Here is a 17,711-nt window from a genome sequence, read left to right as displayed (position 1 = left end):
TTCAGTAATTTTGATTTTCAATTTACAATAAAGCGAAGCACTTGTCAAACTTGAAAAGTAGTATTTCCGTAATGAAATCGACAGTAACACAAGAATTAACATCATTCCAAAGTTAAGAAAGTTGAATTCGAAATCTGTCGAAGTTCTCTACGAATTCTCGGATGACTTATTTGCTCCACGTGATTTTTTAAATGCAAGCGTAAGAAAGGCAAATGTTGTCTTTCCATAAATTTTTTTATGCAGAGATGTATCCGTTGATAAGAGAAAAAAAAGAATAAATGCTGTGTACTGTAGGAATTCGGCTCACAACCTCTCGCTTTATGGGCTACCAGCTAGTTTTACAGTCAGGGGTCTTAAAATCAGGGGTTCTTACAGTCAGGGGTTCTTACAATCAGGGTTTCTTAAAATCAGGGGTCTTACAATCAGGGGTCTTACAGTCAGGGGTTCTTACAATCAGGGGTTCTTACAATCAGGAGTCTCAGTAAAGTCAGGAGTTCTTACAATCAGGGGTCTTACAGTCAGGGGTTCTTACAATCGGAGGTTCTTACAATCAGGGGTTCTTACAAGCAGGGGTTCTTACAATCAGGGGTTCTTACAATCAGGAGTTTTTACAATCAGGGGTTCTTAAAATCAAGGGTTCTTACAATCAGGGGTTCTTACAATCAGGGGTCTTAAAATCAGGGGTTCTTAAAATCAGGGGTTCTTAAAATCAGGGGTTCTTAAAATCAGGGTTCTTACAGTGAGGGGTTCTTACAATGAGGGGTCTTAAAATCAGGGGTTCTTAATCAGGGGTTCTTATATTCAGGGGTTCTTACAATCAGGGGTTCTTACATTCAGGGGTTCCTACTATCAGGGGTTCTTACAAACAGGGGTTCTTACAATCAGGGGTTCTTACAATCAGGGGTTCTTACAATCAGGGGTTCTTACAATCAGGGGTTCTTACAATCAGGGGTTCTTAGAATCAGGGGTCTTACAGTCAGGGGTTCTTAGAATCAGGGTTCTTACAATCAGGGGTTCTTACAATCAGGGGTCTTACAATCAGGGGTCTTACAATCAGGGATTCTTACAATCAGGGGTTCTTACAGTCAGGGGTTCTTAAAATCAGGGGTTCATACAATCAGGGGTCTTATAATCAGGGGTTCTTACAATCAGGGGTTCTTACAATCAGAGGTCTTACAATCAGGGGTTCTTACAATCAGGGGTTCTTACAGTCAGGGGTTCTTAAAATCAGGGGTTCTTACAATCAGGGGTTCTTACAATCAGGGGTTCTTACAATCAGAGGTCTTACAATCAGGGGTTCTTACAATCAGGGGTTCTTACAGTCAGGGGTTCTTAAAATCAGGGGTTCATACAATCAGGGGTCTTACAATCAGGGGTTCTTACAATCAGGGGTTCTTACAATCAGGGGTCTTACAATCAGGGGTTCTTACAATCAGGGGTTCTTAAAATCAGGTGTTCTTACAATGATGGGTCTTACAGTCAGGGGTTCTTACAATCAGGGGTTCTTACAATCAGGGGTCTTACAGTCAGGGGTTCTTGCAATCAGGGGTTCTTACAATCAGGGGTTCTTACAATCAGGGGTTCTTACAATCAGGGGTTCTTACAATCAGTGGTCTTACAGTCAGGGGTTCTTACAATCAGGGGTTCTTACAATCAGTGGTCTTACAGTCAGGGGTTCTTACAATCAGGGGTTCTTACAATCAGGGGTCTTATAGTCAGGGGTTCTTAAAATCAGGGGTTCTTACAATCAGGGGTTCCTACAATCAGGGGTCTTACAGTCAGGGGTTCTTACAATCGCAGGTTCTTACAATCAGGGGTTCTTACAATCAGGGGTTCTTAAAATCAGGGGTTCTTACTATCAGGGGTTCTTACAATCAGGGGTCATACAGTCAGGGGTTCTTAAAATCAGGGGTTCTTACAATCAGGGGTTCTTACAATCAGGGGTCTTACAGTCAGGGGCTCTTACCATCGGGGGTTCTTACAATCAGGGGTTCTTACAATCAGGGGTTCTTAAAATCAGGGGTTCTTACTATCAGGGGTTCTTACAATCAGGGGTTCTTAAAATCAGGGGTTCTTGCAATCAGGGGTCTTACAGTCAGGGGTTCTTACAGTCAGGGGTCTTAGAATCAGGGGTTCTTATAATCAGGGGTTCTTACAATCAGGGGTTCTTACAATCAGGGGTCTTACAATCAGGGGTTCATATCAGTGTGTTTTATATGGAGTGATGTGCCCAGATGTTGATATTGATCGTTGCTCCTTACGTTCAGGGGTTTATATCAATTTGTCTTACACGAAGGGGCTGTGTCTAGATGTTGATATTGATCGTTGGTCCTTACGTTCAGGGGTTTATATCAGTGTGTCTTACACGTGGGGACTGTGCCCAGATGTTGATAATGATCGTTGCTCCTTACGTTCAGGGGTTTATATCAGTGTGTCTTACACGTGGGGGCTGTGCCCGGATGTTGATATTGTTCGTTGTTTCTTACATCCATGGGTTTTAATCAATGTGTCTTACATGATGGGCTGTAGGCAGATGTTGCTACTTATCTTAGTATCTTACGGCTAGGGGTCTGTGTTGATCGTAACTCTTTACATAGAGTGCGTATTCTTTGCCCAGATGTTGATATTGATTAATTGAACTTAAAATGTCACATCCATGTTAAACGTGTGTCCAGTTGTTTATTGCGATGGTAAAATGTTACATCTATGGGTCTGCGCGCAGATGTTGATATCGATCGTCGATCGTCAAGGTCAGAACCGTACTTGACATCCAGGGGTTTTATATTTGTACCTCTATATAGTCGCTATGTAACGATGATGATTTACATAAGGGGGTTTTGAATAAAATGTCATGGTGGTTTTATATAAGAGTCTGTTCCCAGCTATTGATAATGATCCAGCGGTTCTTACAAACAGGGGTTCTTACAATCAGGGGTCTTACAAACGGGTTCTTACAATCAGGGGTTCTTACAATCAGGGGTTCTTACAATCAGGGGTCTTACAGTCAGGGGTCTTACAATCAGGGGTTCTTACAATCAGGGGTTCTTACAATCATTGGTTCTTAGTATCAGGGGTTCTTACAATTAGGGGTCTTACATTCAGGGTTCTTACAATTCAGGGGTTCTTAAAATCAGGGGTTCCTACAATCAGGGGTCTTACAGTCAGGGGCTCTTTCAATCAGGGGTCTTACAATCAGGGGTTCTTACAATCAGGGGTTCTTACGATCAGGGGTTCTTACAATCAGGGGTTCCTACAGTCAGGGGTTCTTACAATCATGGGTTCTTAGAATCAGGGGTTCTTACAATCAGGGGTCTTACATTCAGGGGTTCTTACAATCAGGGGTCTTACAGTCAGGGGTTCTTACAATCAGGGGTTCTTAGAATCAGGGGTCTTACAGTCAGGGGCTCTTAAAATTAGGGGTTCTTACAATCAGGGGTTCTTACAATCAGGGGTTCTTACAATCAGGGGTCTTACAGTCAGGGGTTCTTACAATCGGGGGTTCTTACAATCAGGGGCTCTTAAAATCAGGGGTCTTACAGTCAGGGGTTCTTACAATCAGGGGTTCTTAAAATCAGGGGTTCTTACTATCAGGGGTTCTTACAATTCAGGGGTTCTTAAAATCAGGTGTTCTTACAATCAGGGGTCTTACAGTGAGGGATTCTTACAATCAGGGGTCTTAAAATCAAGGGTTCTAATAATCAGGGCTTCTTACAATCAGGGGTTCTTACAATCAGGGGTTCCTACAATCAGGGGTTCTTACAATCAGGGGTCTTACAATCAGGGGTTCATATCAGTGTGTTTTATATGGAGCGATGTGCCCAGATGTTGATATTGATCGTTGCTCCTTACGTTCAGGGGTTTATATCAATGTGTCTTACACGAAGGGGCTGTGTCTAGATGTTGATATTGATCGTTGGTCCTTACGTTCAGGGGTTTATATCAGTGTGTCTTACACGTGGGGACTGTGCCCAGATGTTGATAATGATCGTTGCTCCTTACGTTCAGGGGTTTATATTAGTGTGTCTTACACGTGGGGGCTGTGCCCAGATGTTGATACTTATCTTAGTATCTTACGGTTAGGGGTCTGTGTTGATCGTAACTCTTTACATACAGTGCGTATTCTTTGCCCAGATGTTGATATTGATTAATTAAACTTAAAATGTCACATCCATGTTAAACGTGTGTCCAGTTGTTTATTGCGATGGTAAAATGTTACATCTATGGTTCTGCGCGCAGATGTTGATATCGATCGTCGATCGTCGATCGTGAAGGTCAGAACCGTACTTGACATCCAGGAGTTTTATATTTGTACCTCTATATTGTCGCTATGTAACGATGATGATTTACATAAGGGGTTTTTGAATAAAATGTCATGGTGGTTTTATATAAGGGTCTGTTCCCAGCTATTGATAATTATCCCTTCGTTTATCCTCACCTGTTATTGGCGAGCCAGTTACCCGTTTAATGAATGATTTTATTACCAATCGTCAATGGCCAATAGTTCGGAAAAGCAGTGACGTTGTTCCTGTTTTCAGGAAGGAAAGTATGACGGATAAGACCTGCTATCATCCAGTTTCTGTTCTCACTTCCTTATCGAAATTATATGAGAAGGTATTGTTCGATCAAATCTATGAAGCCTTTTATTGGCGACTCTCACCGAATCTGTCTGGCTTTCTCAAGGGTCACTCGTGTTGCACGGCCTTATTGAAATTTACGGAAGATTGGAGAGCCTGTCTTGACAGAAGAGAAGCTGTTGCAGCGGTGGCTATCGATGTAAGTAAAGCTTTTGACTCTGTTTGTCACCCGCTTCTCCTAGCTAAATTAAAGGCATATGGTTCTACGCATGACGCGCTGGAAATTATGACCGCTTACCTTACTAGACGGAGACAGAGAGTCAAACTTGAGGTGTATATTCTTCGTGGAGAACCGTTGAAACTGGTGTACCACAGGGGTCCCTGTTGGGTCCACTCTTATTTCATTTGTATGTTAATGATCTTAATTATTTTATTACTAATACGTCCTTGAGGCTAGACGCTGACGACACTACTCATTACGTCTCTGATGTCTCACCAACAGTCTCGCAGTATATAATTAACTCTGATCTGAGCGTTCTATCGAGATGGTTCTCAATGAATTTTTTACAGACTAATGCCGCCAAAACACAAGCTATCGCTATTGGCCCGTCTTCAAACAAGTATGATTTCCATCTTAATGATTGTAATGTCCATACGAAGGACACACTCAAAATCCTTGGGGTGGTCCTAGACAGCAAATTAACATTTAAAGCGCACATAAAGCAACATCTACATAAGGGATGCGCAAAGACTTCGGCTTTGCGGAGAATACGTAAGTTTATTTCAAAGGACGTGTTAGTTTGTTTATATAAGGCCTATGTTCTCCCTCATCTTGACTACTGCAGTCCCCTTTTGCTGGGAGTAGGTAACGCGGAGACTACTAAAATAGAGACAAGTAATTACTTTATATTAAGAACTATATTAGGCTTCTCGAGGTCTGTGTTATACGACTTCCGCCTCAAGTTGGCCGACATTAAGTCCTTGGAGAATCGTAGGCAATTCCAATCGTTAGTTATGTTATATAAGCGCTTGTATGATAAGGGGATTACTTATATAAGTGATTTTTTTAATTTTAGAAATGAACCGTATAGTTTACGTGGGCTCAGTACCAGGCGAGATTTACCTCCTTTTAATCTTGAGTTTTCACATCGGTCTTTTTCATCTTTAGCTAGTAAACTTTGGAATGCGCTACCCCCTAAACTCAGAGAATCTCAAGATATTGTTTCATCCAAGCGTTCTCTTAAAGCCCACATGGCTTAGCGGTAGTGATTGTAAATATCGTTATTGTTAATATTGTTAATATTGTAATTTTATGTTGATAGCTCTTGTCTATGATCTTCGATCCTTTTTTTTAGTTAGTTAATAGATCTACTTAAAATTTGTATTCTTACAGAAATGATGTTTTATTTATTAATTGTACATACACGTACACGTTTTAACGAGAACTTCTGTACTCCTAGCTGTCACGTGTTTAGATAAAGGATTGATTGATTGATTGAGGCAACTCAAGGAAACTTTAGGCAACTTAAGGTCCCACAGTAGGCCTTAGGCTAGAGATCGATTGTGAACATTTTCCCGTCCGACGGTCACCCAGGAGCCGAGAGAAGCTTTCTGTTTGAATTTCCTCCGAAATGCTGTGTAGGAGGGCTTCTTTAGAATCGCTGCTCGTTTCCTTGGTAAATCACAAAGCTGTCTTTTGGCCATTCAATGCTTTTAAAATGATCTAGTCAGCCATATAATACGGTGCCTTTTCATCGTGCAGGACGACCTTTTATCGATGGCTTCATTGTCGCAATCGCAAAAGCCGGTTCTCGATCAAGATTGCAAACATTTAGCCCAACAATATTATACATACAGAAGGCTTTCCTTTTCTGCAATACAAAAAATACTGAGAAAGGCCACCACTCCCACAATGCATCTTTGTTGAGTGAGGCCCTTTAAGAGAAAAGACAAACACTTTCCTCTTGTTCCTTCATTTGAAATGTTGATAACGTACATTGCTCAGAGTGAAGTATCCAAAAAACTGACGCGATCTTAACTAAAACACTTTTTTCAATTGGTTTTCCAATTGGTTTTTCAATTCTAAGTGCTTCAATAAAATCATTTGCAAGCAGAGATTGAGCCGGAAGGTTTCCTTTTTGATACATGGAGAATAAATGAAAGGGATGGGGAGACAAACAACAGGGCTTGCAAAAAAAAGGCAGATTTTCCAACAGTGGCTGCGTTGATGCCAGCAGTTTTACTGATTTCTTTTGCGTTCAAGCACGTGCTGTTTCTGGTCACCTCAAGGTCCTGACTATTTCAAGAACTTTGAGTAGAAGAACGTGTTAAGCCCGGTAAACAATGTGACCTTTACGATCTTTCTTCCTTAGTCACATTCTGACACCCTTCGCCTCCTTTGGCAGGTATGTCCAGTTCTTAATATATGTTAATTCTTGACCGAGCATCTGGTTAAGGTATAAGATATTGGTCAAAAAACTAAGGAAACATGCTCTACATCACGTAAAAGCCTTTCATGTCCATGACAGTTATTATGCACGAAAGAAAAAACTGCTTTAAGCACAAGGAAACCTCGACTGACTAAGTCGTGATTAGTTCAGGTTTTGAATCTGATTGGTTTAGAATGTGGTGCTAGCTTTCTGGACCAATCACGGTGCCAAGTGAAGTAAAGCAAAACCAAAGCAATCTCGACTTACTTTGCACACTCCATTGAAAATTGTTTTAGGGTCATATTTTTGACTCCCCGTCAGTGCACAAAAAAATATTTATGGAACAATTATACCCCAAAGACTTTTCGTTGTTTCAAGTTGTTCATAATTACCATAAAAGGCTGATAGTTTCCAAAGAAACTGTTTGAGGCTGCGTCGGTGGGAGTAACGAAATAATTTGGATATATCAACAAAGTTGAAATGGTAAATTGGCCACCGTAACGACTACAAAAGCTGACGTCTCGGGCGTTAGTCCTTCGTCGGAGCGTTAGCCCTTCGTCGTTCTTCGTCGAGCGTTAACCATGACGGTCTAACGCTCGACGAAGGGCTAACGCTCGACGAAGAACGACGAAGGGCTAACGCTCCGACGAAGGGCTAACGCCCGAAACGTCAGCTTCTGTAGTCGTTACGGTGGCCGATTTACCATTTCAACTTTGTTGATATATCCATAATTCACATTGTTCACTGTGAAAAAAAAAAATTAAGTTACTATTGGGACCAGCAGTCTTCCTAGGAGGAATTAAGACATTTAAAGAGTTTCAAAGGCAAGCAAACTGTACTTTTGAAAAATTTAAATATAACTTGTTTGTCAACTTCAACTGACTTTATGTCCTTCTACAGCAAAACCCCACTAACTCGAACAAGAACTGATTTCAATTGGATTTGACCCCATTTGTTTAGTAATTTACTATCATTTACTATAATATAAACGAACTTGGTTTAATTTTAACTCTCTGTTTACTCGAGCTAGTTTCTGTGCTTTCCCTTAGCTTACATTTACCTTCATGCCTCGAACCTAACTCGAAACATCAGTCGATAACGTCAAAGTGTCAGAACATAGCTGATCGACACGGCAACCTTTATGAAACTGCAACAATGCGAAATCTGTTGCTTGGAAATAGACTACTCCATATCTGGTAGTTAAATACAATTCACTTTCAATTCCCGCTTAACTGACGTGGGTTGAAACTGGATTAACAAACAATTACAATAATTACACAACATACGATATAAAGAAATAACGAATAACACGACGGAAAGAGAACTATTAATAAGATATTTTTGTTGTTACGGCCACAAAAAAACCCAAGATAACTGACGTTAAAGTATTAAAGACTTTACTAAACTGCGCGAGAAAACAGACAGTACATCGATAAATTATGCAAGCAGCAACAAGGTGGAAACAAAGCGGCAACAAGAATGACGAAGAAAGGCGAGAATGAAACAGCAAGTATTAACGTTGGCTAGTTAGAGTGCAAAGACTTAGATGACTGAGTATGCAGATTGTTTCGTTTAGCAAATAGGCGTGGCGTTTTGACGATAGCTATATTTAATTACAAGACTCATGATTGACATTAATTCCGTACTGTGATTTAAAAGTGTTAACTTATCATGTTTTAAACCAGTTTTCAGAAGAATCAACAAGAGAGCGCAGTCGGTTTTTATAATCTCTTCGCTTACCTGAATCTGCTTACCTGAAGAGAGAAACCTGTTTTTACCACCCGCCACAGAGGTAAGTTTCCGATCACGATTTTTGAGTTTTGCCACGAGATTAAGACTTTGTTTGTGCTTTTCTGATTTCGAATCATACATGTATTTGTTTTAGATCGAATAATTATTAAAGCATGGATTGATATCATACGGTTTGTGGTGGTCGTCTGAGCTGACCAGATCCGAGTAAGGAAACACAGATGGCCTTAATTTTTAGGGCGGAATGGCGAGAAACGTTCTGTTTCTTCCAACTATTTCAACAACGTTTAACTACGATTACATTAATGGCTATTTGCTCTATCCGAATGGGGCTATACAAGCCCGCGTTTCTATCAGTGGTTATGTTCAGGCCACTTTTTGGACATCCCACGAGAGCCTATGGCACAGATCTTCATAAAGACCTCGCGGGAACAATTCAAAAAGTCCTGAATCTCACTTTAAAGAAAACCGAACAAAAAGTTATTTACGATCCTCTCTACTGCGAGGATCGTGCAGAAATAGCGCTGTCTAGTGCGAGGATCGTGCATCATACGTATCTAATACCGCAGTTCAAAATATATGAACTTCATATATTCATTGTAACCAAAAAGTTATTTATTAGCCCAGTTTCGATCATCCCAAGTAAATAAACTTCTTTAGTGACGACAATGCTAAAAACATAGGCGTGAATCGAGGGTACCGTATCCACATCTGGGCCATGATGAAACAGTTGTACCCAAAGGACTGGGGATTGTTAACAGGAGCCGCTTGGGGCTTGAACCAAATGACTGTCACTAAGCGAAAAGAAACCGAAAGACAAGCTCATCATTTTACAATCACTACAGTATGTACGATCCTGTTGTCGACTTTCAACGCTTCGTTGCCAACAACGAATCGATCGTAGACGAAGATCTAGATGCCTGAGTGCATCGCACAGAATGCCTATTGTTCTTGAGACATTTACTTGCAGTAGCGAAAAAATTATAGATCTGTAATTTTAGCTGCGAAACGTATTTTAGAGGGTTATCACTGGTCAAAGATCACTCGCGCATTCTTCCTCGAGGAATATTGGTTTAGCTCATTAACTTTTCAAGGCGGAGGTAAGAAACAATAGCTTGTAAAATTATTGTTTAAGCTGTTGTTATAAAAAAAAGTCACACATTACGTCCGTGTGTTTCAAGCTAGAATAGTGCTCGATTTTGAAACTGTTCGTTACATATTCATCGCTTCCTCTATCTTACTCAACAAAAACGTTCGTTCTATCATTTCCCGTTTAGGATTCGATTTTCGTCGGGAAAAACCACTCGCAATATTTTTCCATAATGGAAAGTACGTAATGGGTCACTTCAAGTCACTCTGACACTTGCTTCTTCTAAACAAAATGCAGCCACACGCTGTGTTAAGAATGAACTTACGCAGCGCTTAGTACGACTGCCTAAATAGGTCTTATTCGCTACTTGTGTGGGAGGCCGAGGAAGATTCACCGCTCATTTGAATTACATATACTGGATTGCTTTCCTCAAGGAAAGCTGGAACTACCTGTACAAGAATAGGGTCGATAGGGGATTCTATGAGGTCATTTTGCTTCGATCATTCATCATCGCTTGGTCTAGTGGTATAAATCAGCTGATGCACAAAGATCACCTTTAAAACAAGCGGTAATTCTTTTTTTTTTTTAAATGAGTGGTTTTCTTGAAAAGGCCATTGTTTGGTTTGACAGCCATAGTCATTCAAGCGTGGGCTGAGAACAATGGAGTACAACTCGAAACGCGCAATTTTCGTAAGGAACTTCGACAGGAAATTTTAAAGCTGTGAGAAATAGTGGTTGCCGTTCACTAATTTTCAAAGTCAAAACGGATTCTGTTTCAGGAAATCTCCAACTTACATTTTCCGCTCTTGGGTTTTTGGAAGCCGGTTTTAGTTTTTAAAAAACCGCTTTTGTAATCGGCCATCATACTAAAACTGTCCGTTTTTTCGGCATTTTGAAAGGCTCAGAAATAGTCCTTATACTTTCTTAAACATCCTATTTTTAAGCTTAAATTAAAGATAAACCCTTACTCTTCAAAAACCCGCTCTTAGGTTTCTCACTTATTGTTTTTGGCTATTAGGAAAACGATATTCCGAACACCGCGACGCCTGCTAACTCTGCCAGTTTCTACCTCTGGCTGTACAACTTCTTTGACGAAGATCCCTCGATGGCCTCCCATGATACTGTGTTCATTTCACCCACTGAAAATGGCGAGTTCGACACTATCCATTTGGAACTCCCGAGGGACCTGCGTGCGCAGCGAAAAGTAAGCCACTGAAGTGTAAAGGTGGTTCACAAAGAAAACCACGACAACAACAGTGACGACAAAGTCGCTAAAGAAAAGATTTAATGGGCAGAACAATGGCGTGCACATGTGATATAATATTTGTAAATTTCTTTGTCCTCAGCAAATCAACAGTGTAAAATGACCAAACTTTGTTTTGTCGGGGGAATGTGAACGGCGACGGCTAATTTTTTTTCAACTCTCTGTTTCAAATTTAACGCTTTGTTCCCTTTTAGGTTTCGAGTAAGTTTTGACAGTGAGAAACAAAGAAAATGACTTTTGAGTATTGCGAGATTTAAGTTTCGAGTAAGTTTTGACAGTGAGAACAAAGAAAATGACTTTTGAGTATTGCAAGATTTGTAGGTAAAATGAAAGCTAATGTTTCACTTTATTTTTACCGACGTTGTGCACGGCATCGTCGTCGTCGTTTGCTAAGCTCCCTTACGACACTTACAGAGGAACGGCGCATTGATGTAGCTTTCAGAATTGTTTGATTCATTTGTCGCACATTATCTGGTACTTTTAACCCCAGCCTGTTCTCAGAGGTCTGTTCTTAGGACCTGTTTGTCGAAAATTCCTTTAGTCACGGCTCAGGAGAAGCTGATTTTGTAAGTCGCGTTTTCATTCAAGATCGTTCTATGAATAACTTTGAAATTCAAAGAGTATAGATCTAAGGAAGTGAAACAGATTAGACCGAGAGATCTTTTGGCTAGACTGATTTTTGAGCTTAGATCCACACTTACATCTTTAGACTATAATTTTAGAGGCTCCAAAGTAGAAAATAAAGAAGGCGGAAGCCTGGATCAGGTTGTCTGTTCGTTCTGTCCTTAAGCCTCCTGTAAGATCTAAGCGTTTTATAATTATTTTTTGTGTAATTCTTATTTAGGTACTTCGTCCTTTATTTTATCATTCCTCTTCGTTAGTGTTTTTTCTTAAGTTTGTTAACGTGTTCCTTCCTCGGTTTCATCTTTTTTGCGCGTTTTTCATACTGCAAGTTATTAAACTAATTTTTTCGGTTTCTGTGTGGTATACACTAAAACGATTGTTTACCTCAGTGTGGGTAAAAGTGTTAATATCCACCTCCAATGATAATTGCAATTATTAAAAACTGGATCATTGGATAATGCAATTCAAGAATTTTAATTAATTGGCTTAGCAATTATAGTATATGAGCCAATATACCATAATCAACAAATTTGGTAAGCGAACGCGTCAGCTTAAAATTAAAAGGGAGCTAAAATTTAATAAAATTGAATAACTTAATTTAACGTTTTTAATAAAACAATTATTCCACTTGCACTTCTTGGATATGGGATGTTTATAGCCAACTCGGCGCTACGCGCCTCGTTGGCTTTATATCATCTCATATCCAACCCGCGCTCGTGGAATAATTGTTAATTATTCCAGTAACAAAAATGTCTATCCCACTACAAAAGCGTCCATCAATAAAATTTTTCTCCGTGCAGTTTTTTTCCCAATGAATTTTTAAATAACGCATGAGTACCTTCCTAGAAGTACACATCATGGCCGCTACGCGCCTCGTTGGCTATCCATCATCTCATATCAAACGAGCGCTCGTGGAATAATTGTTTCCTTGCTTGAAATAAACAAGCGCGCTTTGTCGCGCGCACAAGAAAGCAGTCCAGGCAAGACTGTAATAATTGGAGCATCTCATGTTGCTCAGGAATGTGCAGGGATTTTAGCCGAGATCAAGCTTGAAGTAACTGTTTTGGTGCGATCCATTCTCTTAACCCTTTACACCCCTAAGATCAGTATGCATATTATCCATACTGTTCTCTATACATTTCCTAATATACTTACAAGGAGAATTTGTTTAACAATCATAAGGTTCTTCACTTGGGGATCATTACTTTCATTCTCGTGACCTTCATGTGTGATTTATGGGTGATATTGTAAGGAGAAATCAGATGTTGGTCACGTGCTCACTCACCGGAGTTAAAGGGTTAATCATTCGTCTCATTATGTGGGTTTTCCAGTTCGATGTCAGTAGCCAAGGAACTGCGCACCCTCCCCTTCCTTAGTCCATGCTTCTCTCCCAAAGTCAAAGGCATAAGTATAGAGTTATTGACTGCTGCTGTTGTAGAATCAAACTTAAATTTGATTAGCACCTCGTGGGAGGGTGGTGCTAATGTCACGTGTTAATTTTATTTTTGTAGCAAATGCCGGAGTTAATTAGTAATGACTTTATCAACCATGAAATTAAAATCAAAAGACCAGCAATTCTACGGAGGTATGTACGCGTAGCATTTGAGAAGAAGCAGCATTTGTTGTTGTGTCTGTAGTTCTCGTCTTCATTCCTAATCTGTCCATTAGAAGAGCAGATCACACTTGATACCCTAGGATAACTTCCCCAAATACATTTGAAGCCGGTTATTTAAACAAAGTTTAACCATTCTTGAACAAAAGTGCGTTGTAAACTATCAAATAAATAAATGAATCAATCAATACGTAAATTGAAGGTCCCCCACAGGGTCTTCTCAGCCACAATGTAGACTAAGTGCGTAAAAATCCCCACAGGCAGGAGGCAGAACAATGGGGGAACTTGAGGCAACTGAGAACAAATCAAGTGAGTGGCAGGGTGGAAGACTTGAGCCTGGGACACCTGATTACAAGTCCAGCACCCTAACCACTCGCCACGGCTCCTCCTATCTTTAAACTAGCCAAACCTTTTACCTGAACATTTGTTTTTGTAAACAGTGTCAAAGGGGCCGAAAGCTAGCAGTGGAAAAACATTTACTTAGTTAAAACAATTCTCTTCTAGAGAATACATGAAAACGAAAAACTGTGTCGTGAAAGTTATCAAGTACTGTACTGATACAGTGACAGACAGCAGCACCAGAACAACCGTAGACCAGACTTTTAGCAGCACAGAATGTTTTGATGGCCCCCCTCTCATACCAAGTATTACCTTGTCTCAGATTTCTCGTCACTAGAGCTAACGGCTGGGGAAAGCCTTCCGGCAAATAATCGTCACGGACAAATCTTTTTACGTGAATTTTTGCAGTCGATCTGCCTTTTATACATTAAGCTGAATCAAATATACACTCGTTCTGATTGGTTCCTTCTTATGATGTAAACGCATGGATGATGTCACTTTTAACAGCTATTCTTCGTTAAGATATAAAAGAAACAGATTCCATGACGCCGTGTGTTTACTCAGTAGTAGAACCTAGAACAGGTCAAAATGGGGTCAAAACATCAGTGACACACACAGCTGCACCTTGTGTACTACTTATTTTATCGTTTACTGAATATACGCAAGGCATCATCGAATATATTTGCTCGTATTTGTTCAAATAGATAAACTGATAGAGATAATTGATGAGGACGTGGCTATTGAACAAAGAAAAACGTCACTCCCTCGTCTTTAAGGCAAGGGAAAAATAATTGATTCCTTTGGAGAATTTGAGAATTGACATTACATTTCAACAGGTGAGAAAATGTAGAAAATCTTGTTGAGACAACAATCGAAACATTATTCCCTCGACTTTCTCTAAAATTGATTTCGACAGAAATTTAAATCCACCATATCATATGCATATCATCACCATGTCGAGAAAGTATTTTGCCGCCTCCCAGTTTGCTCAATGTTAAGAGCGCTGAACTGTTGTGCGGGAATTCGAGAGTTCGAGCCCAGGCCGGACCAACACTCAGGGTCTTAACATAATTGAGAAGAATTTGCTACCTTTCTATAACATCAATAAATGGTTAGATATTCTAGTGTTCTCGGATAGGGACGAATAAATGGAGGTCCCGTCTTTTGTAGGGTGAGGGGCAGGAGACGTTAATTTCCCACGCACGAGATTACTGTGTGATAGATGTCCTCCCCTGGGGTGGGTTGGGTGGGCTTACTGGGCCGGCAGTAGCTGGCACAAGCTGTTGCGGTGTCCCTGCCAGTCGGCGAAGCTTAATAAATTTTGAATTAAAATTTCAGCAAAGAAATAATAACAATCCGAAATAGTTGGAAAAAAGGGCAAATGAGAACGCTTTTCGGTTAAGTATTACATGATCATTATTCATTTTGATAATAATCCAATTAAACAACAAATCGAGAAAGTATTTTATATAGACCCTGTAAGCTGTCTAAAATGCACGAGCAGAAAAACGCCAATAAGTGGGTGGCCCAGGTTTTACCGAAGAGATTTAGCTTAGCTTTTTTAAACCGAGACATATTGACAACGATGCTGTCTCACATCCAAAATTGCACCAAATAGGAAAGCAAGCATAAGTAGAAGTTGCGTCAGAGTGAAGTCCCATGAAGTTTCGTCAGAGTTTTCAATTTCAGAAATTGTTGTTGTTGGAGTATCATACCTAAAGTACGATCGCAGTGTCTTACCTATAAACTGCTATCGCCCTCCTGACAATTACCAACAATTTATTCAGCATTTCGCTGGCTTTCTATTTAAGATCTTTAGATTTTCATCATCATGATCACTACTTTGTTATGGCAGTAGGGGGAGTACTGCATCAAACAAAGCCTACGGACTTTATTCATGTGCAGTTCGTCTTTTGAAGTCCGCACGTCAAGCTATATCTCATACCCTAGCTGAATTCATGAACATGTCTATTTCAATTGGTATCTATCCCCACAAATTAAAACATGCTATATTAATTCCAATGTATAAAGCGGATGATGAAACTGACTCAAACAATTATCGCCCAATATCGTTACTGTTCGTGTTTAGTCGAATATTCGGAAAACTAATGTTCAAACACCTAAACTCTTTTATAAATAAGAATGATATATTTTTTACATCGCAATATGGATTTAGAGAGAGCTGTCAACTCAACATGCAATTCTGGATATTCTAAATAAAATTCAAAACAGCATTGATTAAAAAGTTATATTCCTGTGGCACTTTCATTGACTTAAAAAAGGCCTTCGACACGGTTGATCATTCGATTTTGTTGCATAAGTTACACCATTATGGAATTAGAGGATTGATCAATTGTTAGCTCAATGGATAGAGCGCTGGACCGTTGTGCGGGAGGTCGAGGGTCCGAGCCCCGGCCGGACCAACACTCAGGCTCTTAAAATAATTGAGAAGAATTTGCTACCTTTCTATAACATCAAGAAATGGTTACATATTCTAGTGTTCTTGGATAGGGACGAATAAATGGAGGTGCCGTCTCCTGTAGGGTTAGGGGCAGGAGACGTTAATTTCCCATGCACGAGATTACTGTGTGATGGATGTCCTCCTCTAGGGTGAGATGGGTGCGCTTACTGGGCCCGCAGTAATTGGCGCAGGCTGCTGCGGTGTCCATGCCGGTCGGCGAAGCTTAATAAATCAGTTAATGACTGGTTCTCGTCATACCTGTCTGTCAGGATGCAATCAACCCAAATCGGTTCTATTGTCTCAGCAAAGAGAGAATAGTGTGTGGAGTCCCTCATGGTTCTGTACTTGGTTCGCTTCTTTTCTTAATTTATGTCAATGACATGCATCGTTCCTCTAAAAAGTTTGACTTTTACCTATTTGCTGATGATAAAGTTGTGTGAATGGCTGAGTTCAAATAAACTATCTCTTAACGTATCTAAATCTAATCTCGTTATTTTTCATCCTTATAAATTTACTATGTGCAGAAAAAGATCTAATCAAACTTGAAGTTGTCGTCAATAAGGAGTTATTAAAGCTGTGTGAATGGCTGAATTCAAATAAACTATCTCTTAAAGTATCTAAATCTAATCTCGTTATTTTTCATCCTTATCAACCCATAACTATACCGAGAAGTAAACTTTAAAATACTTGATAATAACTCGGAGGATTTGTGATCTCTTAAACGTAAGACATATGTTAAATACCTTGGTGTTCTAATTGACGGTAATCTGTCCTAGCCGGAAGCACCATATTAACTACATTTCCACGAAAATAAGCAAAGGTATCGGTATTATTGCAAGGCTTAGACACTTGGTATCGCTCACTACTCTTATAAACATTTACCGCTCGCTCATTCAACCGTATATTTCCTACGGTCTCGTTGCTTGGGGCCAAGCCGCGAATACTCATTTAAAGAAAATCGTCATTTTACAAAAGCGGGTTCTTCGTCTAATGTATCTTTCCGATTATACATCTCACAGTGCTCCTCTTTTTGGTCTTTCGGGAATGCTACCAATAAAAATGCTTTACTTCAAATTGGTTGCCTCTCTGTTACATAACATCAAAAAGCATTGTACTCCTCCCAATATTTCTGAACTTTTTACTCACTCTGAACAGGTACACTCCTATTCTACTCGTTTCTCAGTAGCTGGAAGCATTTAAATAAAACAGGCGAGAACAAATCATCAGCTGCTTTACTTTTCTAGGTTTGGTGCGAAAATATGGAATGGCACCTCACCTGAACTTCGTAAGCTAAGGAAAGCACCTTTTAAACATAAGCTAACTCACCTGCTTTTGAAAACTCTTGAAATTGAGGAGATGAATGTTGACTTACGCTACCTTGACCTTTCTAGCTTAAATTTGTATTTCAACTGATTAGCTTTCTCTTTGACCTGTTAAAAATCCCTTGTGTGACTGGCTCAGGTAAAACCTTTAACATGATTATCACCACTATTATTTATTATTTCTTTTTATTTCCTCATTTATTTATTTACTTAGTTGTTTTATGTGTGTGTGTGTGTGTTTGTGTGA

The sequence above is a fragment of the Stylophora pistillata genome, chromosome 5 (assembly GCF_964205215.1).
Source record: "Stylophora pistillata chromosome 5, jaStyPist1.2, whole genome shotgun sequence".
NCBI lineage: Eukaryota > Metazoa > Cnidaria > Anthozoa > Scleractinia > Pocilloporidae > Stylophora > Stylophora pistillata.
This window is presented reverse-complemented; position numbering follows the sequence as displayed.